We start from the raw sequence: 17,540 nt of genomic DNA, 5'->3' as shown, positions 1-17,540 counted from the left end.
TCTTTATTATGTTTCTGTGGTCTGGAAAAACAGTCCAAGTAAGATATGCTTATTAATTTTTACGTGGAATTCGACAGCTTAACATTGTTCTTGAAAAAGCTTCAGGTTTTATTACTGACGTAAATTTTAAACTGGTAATAATTCTAGGACTGTTATAACGATATGATTCTTATGACACGCCCGTGTTTAAACAATAGACTAGTTTACTATTGTCCTTTAAAATATTAAAACAATTATTTTTGTGAGAAAAAAAAAGTGTAATCTGTAGAGCTTTCCAGTTTTAGCTCCAAGTCAAACACATACCTGTCTTAGAATGTAGAATGAAAGAATTACACGACAAAGTATATTTATATACATATTAAGAAAAAATAGAATCATAAAAATACAATAGTCCAAAAACGAGTTCTAATTCTTATTTAGTGTCAGTTCCAGATGGTCAACTTCGGATAGCTTGTTACTGCACTCAGCGCTCTGTGTGTGTGTATATCTTTATTTCTGCTCGGCTTTGTTATGTCGCTATTTTCGAGGAGACGGTTGGTAGAAAATATTACATATAGGTAGGAACTATCATGAAATAGGTTTTTAATAGAAAATTATGTAAATTGATTAGCTGCTAGTGTTGAATATACATATGATATATACGGATACCAACATGTTAGTTGTGACTTACCTAAAAAAGTTATAGTTGTTTATGTATACATTTGTTTACAGTAGGAAACGAATTTTATGTAAATTTGCTGAGGTACTCAAATGTGTGTGTTGTATGTGTTTCTCTCCCACACCATTTCTAAAACAAAGTTTACGGTCTCTAAACAACCTACATATGTTCAAGCTATACGAGTGTTTAATTTGTGCTTGCGTAAGTAAATTGTGTAGAATTCTGTTTGCGCTAGTTTTGAATCAGCCCTTAAGTGACCACACTAATTTTGTGTAGTTGAATAATTGATTACAGTTTACTTATTTCGCTAATGAGGTTTTTGAAAATGAGGGCTTTTAAGTACTGTTTCTTTCTATATCTAAAGTCGAAACCTTAATATTTGTTGACTTAGAGAATGTTAGTTGTTCTCCTTGTTGAATAAGAGTAAAATAAAAAGTTTCAATAATAGCCCTTAAAGTAATAAGTATGTATCCTTATAAATCTTATAATATTAAAGGTATTTAAGGTAAGATGGTCCATTTGGATAAAACCATTTTAACGAAGAGAACTTTTAATTGACCTTGTATATAATAACCTTTTTTAAAAAAAAAATTAGTTTAGAGAAATAAAATATAAAAAATACAGATAACAGAGTTCAATAGAAGCTTTGAACTTACAATACTTATGGCGAGGCCAGTACAGATAGCGCATTATTTAGGTTTGTGCTTAATTTTAAAAGAAACAAATTTATTTCCTTTGTACCTTTTGATATAATTTTGGTTACTGAAACTTAAAGTTTCAACGGAATTACTGTGTTTTATGTATTAATGTAGTTGGCATAATGAGTTAACTATTTTATGATTTTAAGTGTTTAGTTTCATTACTCGTGTATAAATTGCCTGTCATTAAAGAAATGAAGAAACATGAAATTTCACATTAAAGAACAGTGCTTATACGCTATAACTTAATGTTATTCCATATAGTATTTCCTTTACATTCTAAAAATATTGAACAAATACCAACCAAAATTCGTTTAAAACAATTAGCAACTAATGATAACTTCCTAAAGCTTTGTGAAAAACACCTTATATCAATTATAATTAAAAATAATAATTTTCCAAAATGTGCACTTTTATCACATTTATTTAACTAATTTCTCTAGAGCAGTAAAAGATGTTTAATTTATATATACCTGATATATTTTATACGCCTCGACAGGTAGGTGAATATCTAATAGTTTATCTATATTACTTTTTATTCCAGGAGAGTCAATCACTTACGCTTAACACGATCGCTTAGCAGCAGTTGTAAACTTCTATAGCACTTTTATTTTAAGCTTTTGCTCAGCAGCAGTTGTAAAGTTGTACAGCACTTTTCAGTGTTCATTAATATTTCAATTGTTGTTTCAAGCTCTACATGTGATGGTGTTCAGAGCTCAGCAACAGGGGTACCTCAGTGTTCAGAATATTTCAATTGTTGTTTCAAGCTCTACATGTGATGGTAGAGTGAGGGGACCTCCAGAATCAAACAAAATGACAGACATGTGTGTTTTTATATTCATGGAAACAAAAAAAGTGTAAATGGTATTGTTTAATTAAATAATGAAAAATAAGCGTTTTTTAACAATTAAAATGAAAACCAAGAATAAAAAATTAATGATTGCTTCATCCCAAAATTATATTATTTTCTATGAGTTATGTTAATCATGACTCAATAATTAAGTTACTCTAAACCTTGCCTTGGAAATTAAAGACTAAACAAATGATTTAAATATTCAGTAAAACGTCAGACCAACCTCTTCTTATATAAATTAAAAACCTGCCACTATTTTGTATAATTATACTCCGTTAATGTTTGTCAAGAAAACTTATTCATAGTCACAGACAAATTTCTCACTGGAGAACTCAAACTACCTAAAATCTGTCATACACAAACCAAAACATTGTCTGGGAATAATGGGAATGATATTTGTTTATTTTTCTATCCAGTTTCTGGAAATATTTAGACGTAATAACCATCCTATTTACGGTAGAAATATTTTCACCAAGATTAATGCTTTGTTCTGTTTGATTTGTAGACTGGACTTTGCCTAAATGTTAACTTGCCAGGCCGTAAATCTAAAAGTGTATAGTTTACGTCCAACTTCAGTAAAATTTCGCTGCACTCCTCACTATGAGGCAATGAGTGCGTTATAATAATGACAGCCGGATCCGAAGTTCGATTAAAGCAGCTTAACTCACTTTGGCAGTGAGTGCTATTGAATAACTGGCTACTGTCTAGTCCATTAGCTCAGAATCATGGAATGCTATAATATGATAGGTTTTGTGTGTCATTGCAATGCGCGAAATTCGTAATCAAGGAAAAATGGTTTATGTTTAGAAAACAACTAACTTATGTAAATTTTAGTCACACGTACGATAGTTATCAGATGGATTGGAATTAAAAATAAAGCAGTATATATATACGTATTCCAATTTTTGCACAAGATATTTATTTTGAAACTGTTTTCGTCTATTATTGACTGTAAACCAATCAACGAACATTTATTCGTATTATTAACTTATACCACAGTAATTTAACATATAATTAGCTATTAGTATTTTTAGGGGTTGAAAATCTTTGAAATAATTGGTTTCAACGGTCAAATGTACTTTCTCTTAACATTTTAAAAGCGTAAAGACGACAGGTATTTTGTAATTGTTTGATAAGCCTACAGTTTACATCTATATAGTATATACAGAAGCCAGAAGAGGCTCGAATAGAAACATTTAAATTACATAAAATGGATATTTTTTATAATGTACTATTATAATCACTCCGTAAAAAGCAATAAATTACACTAAGTTAAAATATGTATATATATAATGTTTAAAGCTTTAAGCTAATGGACTAGTTGATACGTTTATTAAACCAGAGTCTGTTCAGATACAGTAACAAAGTCCACTTGCAGAATGATTTAGGGAAACATTGCAGAAGACAGAAAAACAAACAATCACTTAAGTTTTTTAAAACCTTAATTCATTCTTGCAACTTTCCGTTGCTTAAAAGCACTGATAAACTTTACAAAGTTACCAGCATATTTCCTTATCTATTACCTTGTTATCTCATTTTCTAACTCAAGACAAGGCCACGTTTTCCAAACTTTCACCCACTAAAAGCAAGGACAAATTAGAAGTAAGTGTTAACTCAGTGTTCTTTAAACAAGCATGCATAGTTACTTTAAACAGAAAAACTTGCGTTTGTAAGAAATCAAAGTATATATTAACAGTATTTTTCGTTACCTTTATAAATTATACATACATCATTTTGTTCTACAGAATATAAAACCACAAGGTGCTCAAACTAAGCAATACTATCAATATGAGAACTAATTATCGTCCAAAAAATAAAACAATTAATTGATTATAATATTTCAAATCTGGATGCCAAAGCAGCCTGGAAGAAATGCTATATATAGATGGTAATTTAAAGCCAAAACATTAGATTTTATACAATCTGTTTCTGTATTGAGATTTATGCATACGAAAGTAAAAATATATTTCGGCTAACAAATCAAATAGGATCTTCCTTGTAATGAAAGCGTTATTTTTTAAATAATTAAATCTTTACTCATGTTAATATAATCTAGCAAGGTTTCTGTGATACACTGCGAAGAAGACAGATAAAATATTTGTGTAACGTGTATGAAAAAGTAATGATATTTATCTCTGGATAAAGTGAGTTAACATAGTTTATAAGTTATAACAATTTACGATAACTGAAAGGATGTAGAAACAAATGAAATCCAACATGTAAATTAGCATAGTGGTATGCCAAAGAAATAGCGACTTCTTTTTTTTCTTTTTCAATAACACGTTTTCGTTTTTCTTCGTAAGTATTTTACTTTCTTTCGAAATATTCCTCGGTGAGATTACGAATGCAATTTGCATCCTTTGCGAGGTTGGAGTGTTGCCATGACAACTACATTCCCATGACGATCACCCCAGCATATCTAGCAAATATGTTTAATAAATAAACTCTCTCAAAGGACGGTAGAAGAGACATGCTACATAATTTTCACTTTTTTATGTTTAATACTTAGAGTAGAGCATTATACTACTCCTGAAAGCAATATTCAAAATGGAACAACGCTAGAGGAAATGATTGGTCAGATTCTGCCGAGCTCGGAATCTCCATAAAAGTAATGAAAAGACAAATTCCTAATAACACAATCACTGCTGACTGTGTGTACGTATGTATGCATTGAAGTCAAGTCATTAAAGAATTTCAACGGTGTTTGACTGAATATTGAACGAAGATGGGAAAGTTTTATGAACTCTGAATCAGTCTTATTTTCCCTTAGGATGGAACTAAATATTTTAGTTGGAACAAGCCTTACGAAATCCTGCTTCTTGTTCCCAGTGGGATATGGCACGCACATTTTGCTGACTCGCACGAGCTTCGTTTGTATGCATACGTGTTCTTAAAATCAAATAATTCCATCATTTCTCTGCAACTCTCAAGGCAGTGCTCCGTAAGTTTACTGCATTTCCTTAGCGTTCTCCGAGTACAGACAGTTTATAAATGGACGTGAAGAGTTGTTCCATACAAGAACTTACGGCGGTTCACGTGGGATACGAGCTTACCGTCGCTATTTCCTGTTTGACTTGTGAAGCTCCCTTAATCCCACCTCAGTTGTGGAAAAGTTTTGAGAAGCAAATTAAGATGTTCAGCTTCGAACACACTGGATTGCAGAATAGGCTGTGCACCCTAGGGTATAGCTATGGTAATGGACCAAGCCTTAATAGTAAGCAGGAGCCCCGTGCCTTCTACATTGAACGTCAATGCAGAGTAAAAAAGGTGGGAGGTCTGGGAAAACCAAGATACGGTTGGGTCATGTAGTTAGGCCAAGGGACACACTTTAATAATAGGGGCGGTCAATAGTAGAAGTAAACATAGTCTCTAGTGGCGGCTCAGTTTAATAAAGCTCTTTCTCTACTGATACAGATCCAACTCGGATCTCGTTGCTGAGCTTCGTCAGTCCCGTGAGATTCTTCTAATGGTACACAGCAGGTGGAAAAAGGAAAACTCAGTAATTACGCCAGCCGTTCTAACAGTGTCCCGACCATGCATTCATTACTCGCCGCCCGTAGTTTGCAAGAAGATAGCGCCACTGGGAAGAGCTAGTTGCCAGTGTAGTCGCATTTCTATCAGGTTGATACTGGTGTAAACCTTGTGGTATATATTCTTTATAAAAAATGTTGCACTTAATGTAGCAGCTTTTTTGAGGACTAGTCAAATACGAAACTACTAACACTTTTATGCTATCGATTAATAATATCTAATCTGTATAATAGAAAAAACAAAATGTATCAATATTTTAAAATTATTGTATATTTTAAATATTTTCTTACTTTAATTTTACTGCAGCTTTCTTAGTATAGTTCTCTTTTTTAATTTATTTATCTACATATATAAAGGGTATTCGATATTATGGGAGCTCTGAACAGAATAGGCATAAAATGTAAATACTATGGGATTGCCACCACTCTAATAAATGAAAGTGTACCGCCTCAGAGTACAGTCACATGCTGATAGTTAATTATTGTGATTGGCTGTTAACTAACTAACTGGAAACTGCCACACCAGCATAACGCTTATAAAACTACATACAGTCGTATTATTTTCAGCAGTAGTGTGATTACTGCACTCATGTGGTACATGACAAATGCGTGTAGAAATTAAAAAAATATATATAGCTTGTTAAAGCTATTTCATGCGACATATTGAAGCGAAATTTCATATGTCAGTTAAACGAGTATTGTTGGTAACAGATAAAGTCAAAGGAGTAAATCCAAATTTATTCGGATGTGTATCATATAGTTCAGGAAATGCTTTTCAACAGAAAGATGATAACTGAATAGAGATCCGGAAAATAAAGTACTTGCAAGGACAGCTTTCAGTAAGATATTGATCAATATAAGGTAACCTCAAGCAATGTTTAATTGCTCAATAATCACAACTTCTGACATACAGAACGAAATCCAAATGCTGAAATGGTCACCAGATGTCAAGCAATGGGATAACTAGATAGTATATTGGATGTCATTTCTTTTGAACTGTCACACGTTATTATAAAGATTGTTTTGAATTATTAGCTTAGCATGCGTATTTTAAAGAATAATATAAATCCCCAATGACGGCTAAACCTCTTGAGATATTAGGGAGATTGTAGTCGTAAACAGTGAGTGTGCATAACTAATGAAACAATGCGTTCTCATCTTTATAAGTAAAACTGTAAAAGTGTAAAGTAGGTATATTTAATTAGCTATAATGATGACCAGGTTGATTTGAAGTTTAATTCTAAGTACATAACTTACTTTAATCAGAAATTATTATTATTACTAACACCTACACTGAAGAATGTTGCTGTGGTGTTGGAGATCCATAGAAAACTGATAGCACCCTGACAGCTGATAGGTACAAAACAATTTGTATTTACTGCGTTATTTCCTCACAAAAGAGATATGTAGAGCATACATTCGTCTTTCCAGGCACGTAAAAATGTGTTTAAACGAAATATGGAAAAACAAACAAGTCAATAGATCTCTCACAACTGTGGCTAATAAGGATATTATTAAAACTATTGAACTATTGAAACTGGGGTCAAACAACAACCAAACTAACGTATAGTATAGTTCTTTTTAAAATCAAGTACAAAATTTTAGTGTATTGCAAAATTTATTTACCTTTCTTTTGTATATTCTGTAATCGTAAGTGCTTATTATTTGTGACACGCGTGTCACCTGTGTGTGTCCTTAATTATTACCAATATTGTATATACATGTTTACATAAGTAGTATTAAAGGTGTAATCCAGGAGTATTTTTCACACTACTTAATTTAAATCAAGTAATTTTATCTTGTTCAGACAATGTCATTTCATTTAACAGTTCAATATTAGTTTATTTCGTTATATTAACAACGCCTCTGTGAGGCTCATATCTCGTAAATATATAAATGTACAAGATAATTTACACATACATGCACACCCAGCTTTTACACTGTAGTATTGAAACCATAACTTCCATTCTACATTTATATCTTGACACTTTTAACTCTACCAGTTTTTAAGCAAGTGTTGTTCATGCATACAGAAGTATATGTAAACATGATTTAACTCCTAGTAAAATTATAGCACATAGAACTGTAAAATGTTTTAGAAACAGACGATGATATGAACAGCGTCGCGTACTTTATGCATGCATTTTAAAATAACCGAGTGCACACGGTTCGCTCAGTGGATTGTTTATTTGTTTTAAAATATTTAGCATAATCTTCATACAGAATAATAAAATAAGAAACATTACACTAACATAGAACAGCATAATGGAGCTTAACTTCATCATGGCAGATTTTTTTCTACTTCACTCATAAAATTTTATGCATAAAACCTGAAAAACAGAAGTAAGGTTTCACTGTGGTAAAGACAAAGATAATGTGTTACCTGTTAGCTGTATAGAGACATAGCAGCTTAATACATTGTTCATGAGTTGTGAACACTTCTAATATTATGCTTTAACATGGTATCTTAATAAATTGTTCATAACTTATTTCTACTTCTTATATTACGCTTTAATTGAAACATGGATAGTTCATGTAAAACTGGCCACGGTTGTTATTTGAAGAGCCAGCAGGTTGCAATCAGTAATGTGTGATGTTGCCAGTTGTCTACTGCTTAGCAAAGAAGTTGTGGTTTATCATTATATTTCCTTTATGTTCACGAGGATGATTGCAGAACTTACTATTTTGTAGGAAAGGTAGAACTTCTAATTTTTGAAGACAACGGTAAATAAACAACATTTATAAACCAATTTTGTAGGAAGACAATTGTTACTCTCCTCTACGTTATCAGTTGTTTTTTTTTAATTTACTGTAGCTGGAATTTGTAACTTATCATGTTCAGGTACACAGACAGCATGATGAAGTTGTATTAAAGTGTACAGTACTTATAGAAGTGATAAATACAGTAAAACCTGGCTAAACTGGAAAATGTATAGGGCGGGAAACTGTACAAACCAGAAATATCAACATTTTGCACTATTCTCTTAAGATTTCTCTTATAAAAGGCCCTGTAGTGGCGGAACCTGCAAAATGTGGAGGGAAAACTATCTTTCACCCACCTCGTTTATCAACAAGTATGATTAGAACCTGAATAATGCAGAAAAATGTTTTTGATTAAATATTAATTTCTTATTTAATTAATAGTTTCTTTAAATATTAATAAATTCTCGGACATTTTGTTACAGTAAGTAAGTATTGGTTAAATATATTCTGTTCTTTTTTTGCCTTCATTATTCCGAAGGTCGCATTTCGAAAGAAAGATTGACTGTACTTAGTGTCGCATTTGCTGTTGGAAAACTAGAGAAACCATAGGTAATAGGTAAAAGTGAAAATCCGCGCTGTTTTAAAAATTTAAGGAAGAATCAATTTCCCGTGGAATGGAAAGCGAATAATAAAGCGTGAATGACAAGTTCTGTATTCGAGGGATTTTTGAACAATTGAAACGAAAAATGGAAAAAAAGGAATATTCTACTTTTCCTAGATAATGCAACTTGTCACTCAAATGTTCAACTTCCAAATGTTCGTTTAGTCTTTTTACCTCCATGTACAACATCAGTTCTACATCCACTAGATAATGGAATTATGCAGTGTATAAAAATGAAATACGGAAAATTGATGCTTCAGCATATTATTGTAAGAGAGCATCTGAAATGACCATGAAAACTGACGTGTTAGATGCAATTGCATTTTAAGTCATTCAATCAAATGCGTAAAAGATGAATGCGTAATAAAATGCTTTCGAAACTGTGTATTTATTCTTGATAATGGCAGAGATTGTGAAGAAGTTATTTATTATGACGATTCTAGTGAAACCTAAACTACGATTGAGAAAATTGGTGCAGATGATTCTGTGAACGAAGAAAGTTTTGTGAACGTTAACAAGAATGTTTTAACAGAAACTGATGAAACTATTTTAAAATCTATAATTGAATCGCAAAATGGTAACAGTGTGAGAGATTCAGAAGATGAACAAAATGGACAAGATAGGAAATAGAAATTACTACTTCATCGCAAGTGTTAATTTATATTAACGCTATCAACTTGTATGCAAAAATGAAGGGGGAAAATGAACTTCATGAAAAGGCCGTAGAATTGGCGTTCTCTTTCAACCGCATGAGAAAAAAACCATTACAAAACGAAACAGTTGAAATTAGACACTTTCTTCAACTAAATTTGATTAAGATTTTGTGTACCTATATATATTTTGCATGTTTATTTTTGTTAGTATTCATAAACAGTATAATAACTTTATTCACAAACGTCTTACTTCCCTTGAATCAAGCAAGTACAATGTTCCGCTCAAATATTATATATAATTAAGGAAATGCATGTTCACTGTCTAAGCCAGAAATTTTACTCAGTCCCTTGCGATTCCGCCTTAAACAGGTTTTACTGTATATGAACATATGTATGAGAAAATATTTTTATAGTTAATTAATTCCTGGCGATTTTACTTGCTTAGATTATGAAACTTGTACCACGAGAAAAAGCTTAGGGGTCCAAGTTAAATGTACAATTCTCTGTCTACCAGCTTGTGATAACGTGACTGCTAAATTCTAACTACGGTGAACATTTATTCAGATGTTTCAGTATCGACGGTGTTAGTTGTTAAACTGAAAAGAAGATCCAACAGAGAATAAGCCATTTAACTACTTTGCAATATTAGAACAACTTGATGGTTCTGACAATGCGATGCCGTCAAAAGAACCTGAACACGTCACTCCTATCAGTGAAGTCCAATAGGTAGAGTAGTATCAAACGTCATTTACCAAGTAGGTAATTATCTTGGATATCTGGATAAGTGTTCATCAAGATCACAAATATAGATCCACCTTTGAAATGAGTCAGAAGAACTGCAAGCTAACTGAAGCACCAACAACTAATCACAAAGTCCCTAAAAGTATAACAAAGAGGTTCATCAGCAATTGAGGTGGAATATACTGCTGGAAAAATAAAGGCATGTGCCTGAGTGACCGTTTTCCCTGCTAAAACAATAGCACTTATCCACTATCTGCAGACACGTCTCTGTCACCAGTGGCCAAGGTTCTTTCACATACTGATGTGTAGACTATTATCCAACGTCACACTCACTGCAGTACCTTGTTTGCCTGATGGATCAAATCCTGGATCTTACTTTAGCTGGAGGTAAACAATTAAAGGGAAGAATATATAAAATAGCGATGAGGTTTGTAAAGTAAGATCAAAGCTGGTCAGGACAATAAAGGAGAGTCTTCATAAAACCTGTGACCTGGTAAAGAGTTTATAGAAGTAACAAATAAATGAACTGAGCCAGCTGCGGAGAGACAAAGTGGATGAGTTAATTTTCATATAAATATATATACATACATATTTATGTATATGAATTGAATTAATGCATTTATGTCTTCATGGCAGCAGATCAGTGTTATTCTGATGGTAGTTAGCATTTACATCAAAACTATAAAGCGTAAATTAAATGCTACCAATGTAGAGCACATAAAGAAGTTGTTTCTGTTATGTTAGTAAGAGAATAAATAGGGGTCAAAATCTGTACACACGGGTATGAATGTGAGTTGGCCAGGTGGTCAGGTGGTAAGAGCGTTCATTCCTGTCAATAATGTGTCATGCCCAGCATGATACCTGAAGGTTTTTGTACTAAGGGAATGGTTTAAAATGAGGGCATAGAAACTTGATATTGTGTTCCATTTTACCATATGTGTGGTGAAAGCTGGTGATAAGTTGCTATGTTATGCTTTAGGATACTGGCGTGAATTTCAGGCTTCGTCTGCTTTAACTTTTTGGTATAAGTTAATAATGTCACCAATTTAACCTTAAAACCTATTTTTCATATTGTCTTCGCCCCCGAGTAGCACAACGGCAAGTTTGTGGACTTATGGCGCCATAAACCAGGCTTCGATACCCATGGTGGGCACAGCACAGATATTCCATTATGTAGCTTTGTACATAACTACAAACAAACAAATATATTGCCTTTTGTAAATATACAGGTTAGATTTTTAACAAATTAACTTTATTTATTTACTCTAATACCATCTGAACTATGTAGTTTAACTGTTAAACTTTAAGATTTCATACCTTCAGTTTCACTCAAGTATGTGCTTCATTCATATCTCCAGAATTTGCTATTATTGTATTGTTTTTTGTAGTATGAGTAATTGCTAGTTTGTGCTGTGTTAGGTTAACGCAGGATAGGTTTCAGAATGTTTAGAGCAGTCTAGTCTGATTAGCTCTGACTGAGTTTGATATAGCCAGTTTAGATGATGAATTGGAATGATTCATTTTTAGGATTAACCTGTACCTGTTTAATTTCAGTGTTGCCAGGACAGAGTTATAGTTAATATTGCTAGTGTTTCAGCTTAGGTAATTGGTTGATTTATCCACTGCTATATGTTTAACACACAAGCGTATATGTTTATTTCTGTGCTGCACAGTTTTGGAGTTATCTGTGTTTCTTTGTTTACCTTCTCTACTAAATTCTGTATTCTTTTATTTTTTGTGTATGCATATATATTATTTATGACTTACTGTTTTGAAATAAGTTACAATGATTTATGATGTAAATCATATAACTATTATGATTGTTATATATTAATACTGTATGATATTTGTTGCGTGATTTAATATAACTAAAATTTGTTCTATTATGTTATGCTTATGGTAGTAATTAGATTTACTTCCATACCTCCTGTAGACATGCTTTTAGTTTATCATTACTCTGTGTTGTGAAGTTATTTTAAAGTGTTTTTCTTCAATTTCATTCTTAGTCAGGCTTTGTTTCTAAACTTCACTTTTTGATATGTCCTTATTTGATGTGTTTCAATGGTTTAATGAGATATGCGCATTTTGTCTTACCACTATATTTTGATGTCACGTACCGTAGGTTAAATGTAAAGTTGTGCGTAGTTTCCATACCCAAAATCGAACAAGAGATTAGAGATTTAGGTTCTGCAGTTTTTATCTAGTAGACAGATCAAACATACAAAACTTTCGGACAGAATAGGCAAATAGATTACTTAACTTTTTAAAACTATCAGAAACTATTTGTAGAAAGAACCCAAAATCCAAATATAGGCCTCGCTAAGGTGTTTGCACACTGTTCTATATCGATATTTTGTCTGCGTGCATGATATAGTTATTAAGTAAATGTCCGAATTGTAACAGAGAAAGTAGCTTATGATTGGACAAACATGTACGAGTCGTTATTTAGTCTGTAATAGTTGCTTTGACCTTTGTTGGAAAAAACACACATACACATCTGTTTATTATAAAAGAGTGTGCTTTTGGTATAATCTTTTTCTAAACACATCATCGTGTGGTGAAGTAAAACGGACTCAAAACATTGTAGAGATCAACGCTTTGTTCAGACATTTTCTCTGTACTTGGTGTAGAGTCATGCCTAGTCACATGCTAGAATTTATAGGACGTCATATTAATTGTTCGACTGTCCAGAAAGAGGACGAAGCAAATGGGCATTGCCAGAACGTCATCGAGTCACAGAAAACGTTGTTCCAGGAAAGTCTACTGCTGAACGCCAAAAAACAACTGCCCAAGATGACCGTGTTTTGATCAGGTTAATACGTCAAGGTAGAAAGTTGTCTTGCAACACCCTACAATAGAAATGGCATGAACATATTCATTCCAAGGTATTTAGATGAACTGTGAATAGGAGACTTACCATCAAAGTTATTTTACAATAAAAACTACCTGCAAACCGATATTATCCAGAATTAATCGAGTTACTTGGGCAAAACAGCACGCCAATTTATAAATTAGCACGTTAGCGACAAGTCATCTTCTCAGATTAGTTCTGTTTCCGATTTGTTAAAACTGACGGTAATATTTGCGTTCGTCGTTTCTTCCTGTAAAAAAGATGAAGAAAGATTGTATTTCCCACACGGAACACACAGAAGGTGGTGCAGTACCTGTTTGAACAGCCATTCATCATAGTAGGAAACACTGCTCTTCATATCATTCAAGAAAATGTTAGTGGTGCTCCTACAGACATCACATAGAGACGATATTTCTGCCATATGGTAGGGCAAGGTTTGACAACAACTTTGTGTTCCAGGATGACAATGCTGCTCACAGAGATTGCCACAGCCAACAAAGTATTCAGATCGTAATCTCATTGAAAACTGCTGGGCAGAGCTGAACTGTAAAATTGCTAAACACGACTCTAAATCAACTACTGTAGCTGAGTTGCGTCGCCTTCTTGTGACAGGTTGAAAAGAAATAATGGCGGATTACATCAATAACTTTATCGACAATTGCCACTCGTTTTGACGAGGTTAATAAAAGAAGGACCAACCACGTATTGAATTGTTTTGAACTGATATAAGGTTACGTGCGCTATTTATAATAATTTCATGTTATATTTTGACATTATATATTTATATATTGGTAAGGTTTTGTTGTAATAAGTGAAATGGTGAATTACATATCTTCCCATAGGTGTCTGATAAAATTGACTACTATTTTTATAAATCGTTCATGATGTCTAAAGAACCTTCGCATTATACAAACTACATGTGTAACTGTTTAATATAACATAAATTTCTCAGTTTGACAGCACTAAGTGTATTTGTATTTCACCTTAATAATAATGGTATTATTTATTATAAAATAAGGAAATATTTTGACTAAGACTGTATAATAATGCTTGATTATGAAAGGTCCTAACTTGCCTTACAAAAGTAAGGAAACATGATACGTTGACGACAGATGAATGTAAATGTAGCTTAGAAGGAAATAGTTCCCAATAATTTTCAATTATTCAACTTAAATAATGGAAGCGTAATAAAAAAGAATAGTATTGGTGATATAGTCAAAAGTCCCTTCGAAATCTTTATTTCTATTTTGGTTTTAAATTAAAGAAATTTTCTAAACTTTAAAGATAATAAATGTGTTAATTATTTTTTGTTTTGTTTCATCGCTTGCTCTTCCACTCACAGAAAAAGACACCTTTTGTTTTGGAATTTCGCACAAAGCTACTCGAGGGCTATCTGCCTTTGGCTACTCTTTTATCAACGAATAGTGGGATTGACCGTCATATTATAACGTCCCCACGGCTGGGAGGGCGAGCATGTTTGGCGCGACTCGGGCGCGAACCCGCGACCCTCAGATTACGAATCGCACGCCTTAACGCGCTAGGCCATGCCAGGCCGAAAAAAAGACACCACACACATGAACTTGTATTAGGAAACTTACTTCGGCTTAATAAAACATAAGTTTTCTAGTAATCGAATTTCATCATAAAAATATAAAAGGCTATTTGAGGAAAAAAAAAATAATAAACACAATTAGTCATAATTAAAGTTTTCACATTTAAAGTTTAGTGGCTGTTATTTCTAAGCCTAAAATTATATTTATGTAATCCATTGTTAGTATTAGACAACTGCTCCCGCTGGTACATCGGTAAGTCTACGGATTTACAACACTATAATCAGTGGTTAGATTCCCTTCAGTGGACTCAGCAGATAGCCCAATGTGGTTTTGCTTTAAGAAAAACACACATCGTTAGTATTATCGTTGGTTATTTGTCGATGTGTGGTAACCTATTTATGCATTGTATTATCATATTAGGCTCTTTTAAATATTTCATTCCTTGTCCTTTATGGTTACGATGAACACTTTCCTTTTATTCGTGTCTGATGGCTTGCTGAGTTAATATGAAACTAATGTTTTCTTATATTACTCATTAGTTTTGTACCTACCTTGAATATTCGAGTCCCGTATTTTAACATTCTAAGTCCGGAAACTTACCGTACAACAGTTCGTAAAAAAATCAAAGAATAATTTAAAGTTCAAAGTATTCTAGCTACACTAACTCAATCTTGGCTTAAGATATGGTTGTTTTTTGAATTTCGCACAAAGCTACTCGAGGGCTATCCGTGCTAGCCGCCCCTAATTTAGCAGTGTAAGACTAGAGGGAAGGCAGCTAGTCATCACCACCCATCGCCAATTCTTGGGCTACTCTTTTACCAACAAATAGTGGGATTGACCGTAACATTTTACGCCCCCACGGCTGGGAGGGCGAGCATGTTTGGCGCGACGAGGATGAGAACCCGCGACCCTCAGATTAGGAGTCGCACACCTTAACACGCTAGGCCATGCCAGGCCATTGACTTAAGATTATGTACTGCGTTGTTTAGCATTAAATGTAGGTTAGTTTATTTACATTTCATACCTGCTGTTAGCAGAGCACGGACAGCACATTGTGTAGCTTTGCACTTAAGAACTAACAAGCATACAATGCTGTTTGAATGATATCTGTTTCGTAGTTCTAAGATGCATATTTCTTATGTTTTACTGTTAGATTTATCTTTGTTTGATCTTTGCTGTCATCAGATTAGGCGGTTTATTCTGTTTGTTTGTATATCACAATATTTGTGTTAATATAACATATAGTATCAACACCTTTGGTTTCATACTTTACTTATTTTGTTATTATCACTAGGCATTTCTTATTTTGTTACTCTTTATTATGTCTTATCACATTTATGTATCTAACCTTTACTATTTGTCTCTTCGTTTGTTTGTCTTTAAACATAAAATATCAAAAAAGGTTTATCTGTACCCACTATGGATATCGAACCCTGAATTTTATTATCACAAGCTATTAAGCTTCCCATTGAACCACTTAGGGTAATCCATCTAACATGTAGACATGTAATCGTTAGAATCATATTTTATAATATTACTATTATCACCAAACTTAGGTTCCATCAACTAACCTTTTCATTATATTCAAGTTAACTATAATTAGAGCTTCGGTTCTAATTGTATGCTCCAGGCTACTCTGTTTATGATACTATAATATTAATATTTCTCTAACTTCCTCCATGTATCTCGCACTTAAAAGGTTATATATAGATTATCCACAAGTTTCTCTTCCACTGAAGACCCAGTGGTTAGGGCTCTCTCCTCGTAATCTGATGAGAGTAGGTCCGAATCTCCATCATATCAAATATGCTTGCCCTTTAAGATTTGGGGATATTATAATATTACAGTCAATTCCACTTTTTGTTGGTAAAAGAGTAGCCAGAGAGTTGGTGGTAAATGGTGACGACTAGCTGCATCCACTATAGTTTTATACTGCTAAATTAGGCACAGCTAGCGCAGATAGCCCTCGTGTAGCTTTGCGCAAATTTTAAAACAAACAAACATGCAGTAAAACTTTAAATTTTCTGGTGTTTATTTTTGTTTTTATTGGTGTTTCGTTAGGCCTGAAATGGTGAAATTCAACTTGACCTTTTTCTCTCCTCGCATTTGTAAGTTTGCAACTATAAAATATTCCTTTAATTGCAACAAGCAGATCAGAAGTTATACTATTACATTGTACTCCAGCCCATTTCAAGGCCATGTCCATATATGGTAATCAATTAAATATTCAATATGAGGAGCACACTTCTCTTTGTTCATTATTCTGTAAGAGTCACGTACAGTTCCAGATCTATTGTATATTAATTTTGTTTGTTTGTTTTTTTTTACTTTTGCGCAAAGCTGCATGAGGGCTAATTGTGCCAGCCGTCCCTAATTCTGAAGTATTAGACTAGAGGGAAGGCGGTTATTCAACACCACTCAGCCTCTATTCTTGGACTACTCTTTTACCAGGAGATAGTGGATTTTGACATTATAACAACCCCACGGCTGATAAAACGAGCATATCTGGTAATGGTGATTCGAACTTGCAATTCTCTGATTACGACTAGAGATATCTCAAGAACATATTAATACTTTGACCAATTACAGAGATTAAAATGTTTTTAAAGAGATTATATTATCTATGATTGGTTTGTTTT

At 33.1% G+C, this 17,540-nt stretch overlaps 1 protein-coding gene across 3 annotated transcripts in view; it reads left to right on the top strand.

Moving 5' to 3' along the window:
- Positions 1-17,540, top strand: part of LOC143249496 (zinc finger protein 423-like) — a 199,075-nt gene that overhangs the window by 75,019 nt on the left and 106,516 nt on the right. The window contains exon 1 of one of the 3 annotated variants that reach the window (XM_076499459.1): positions 454-557. The exons of the other annotated variants lie outside the window; for them this stretch is intronic. The gene's annotated coding sequence lies outside the window, so the exon portion shown is untranslated. Of the gene's footprint in view, positions 1-453; positions 558-17,540 lie in introns of those variants that run through there. 3 annotated transcript variants of the gene reach the window in all.

Source organism: Tachypleus tridentatus, chromosome 1 (genome assembly GCF_004210375.1).
Source record: "Tachypleus tridentatus isolate NWPU-2018 chromosome 1, ASM421037v1, whole genome shotgun sequence".
Classification (NCBI taxonomy): domain Eukaryota; kingdom Metazoa; phylum Arthropoda; class Merostomata; order Xiphosura; family Limulidae; genus Tachypleus; species Tachypleus tridentatus.
This window is presented reverse-complemented; position numbering and strand designations above follow the sequence as displayed.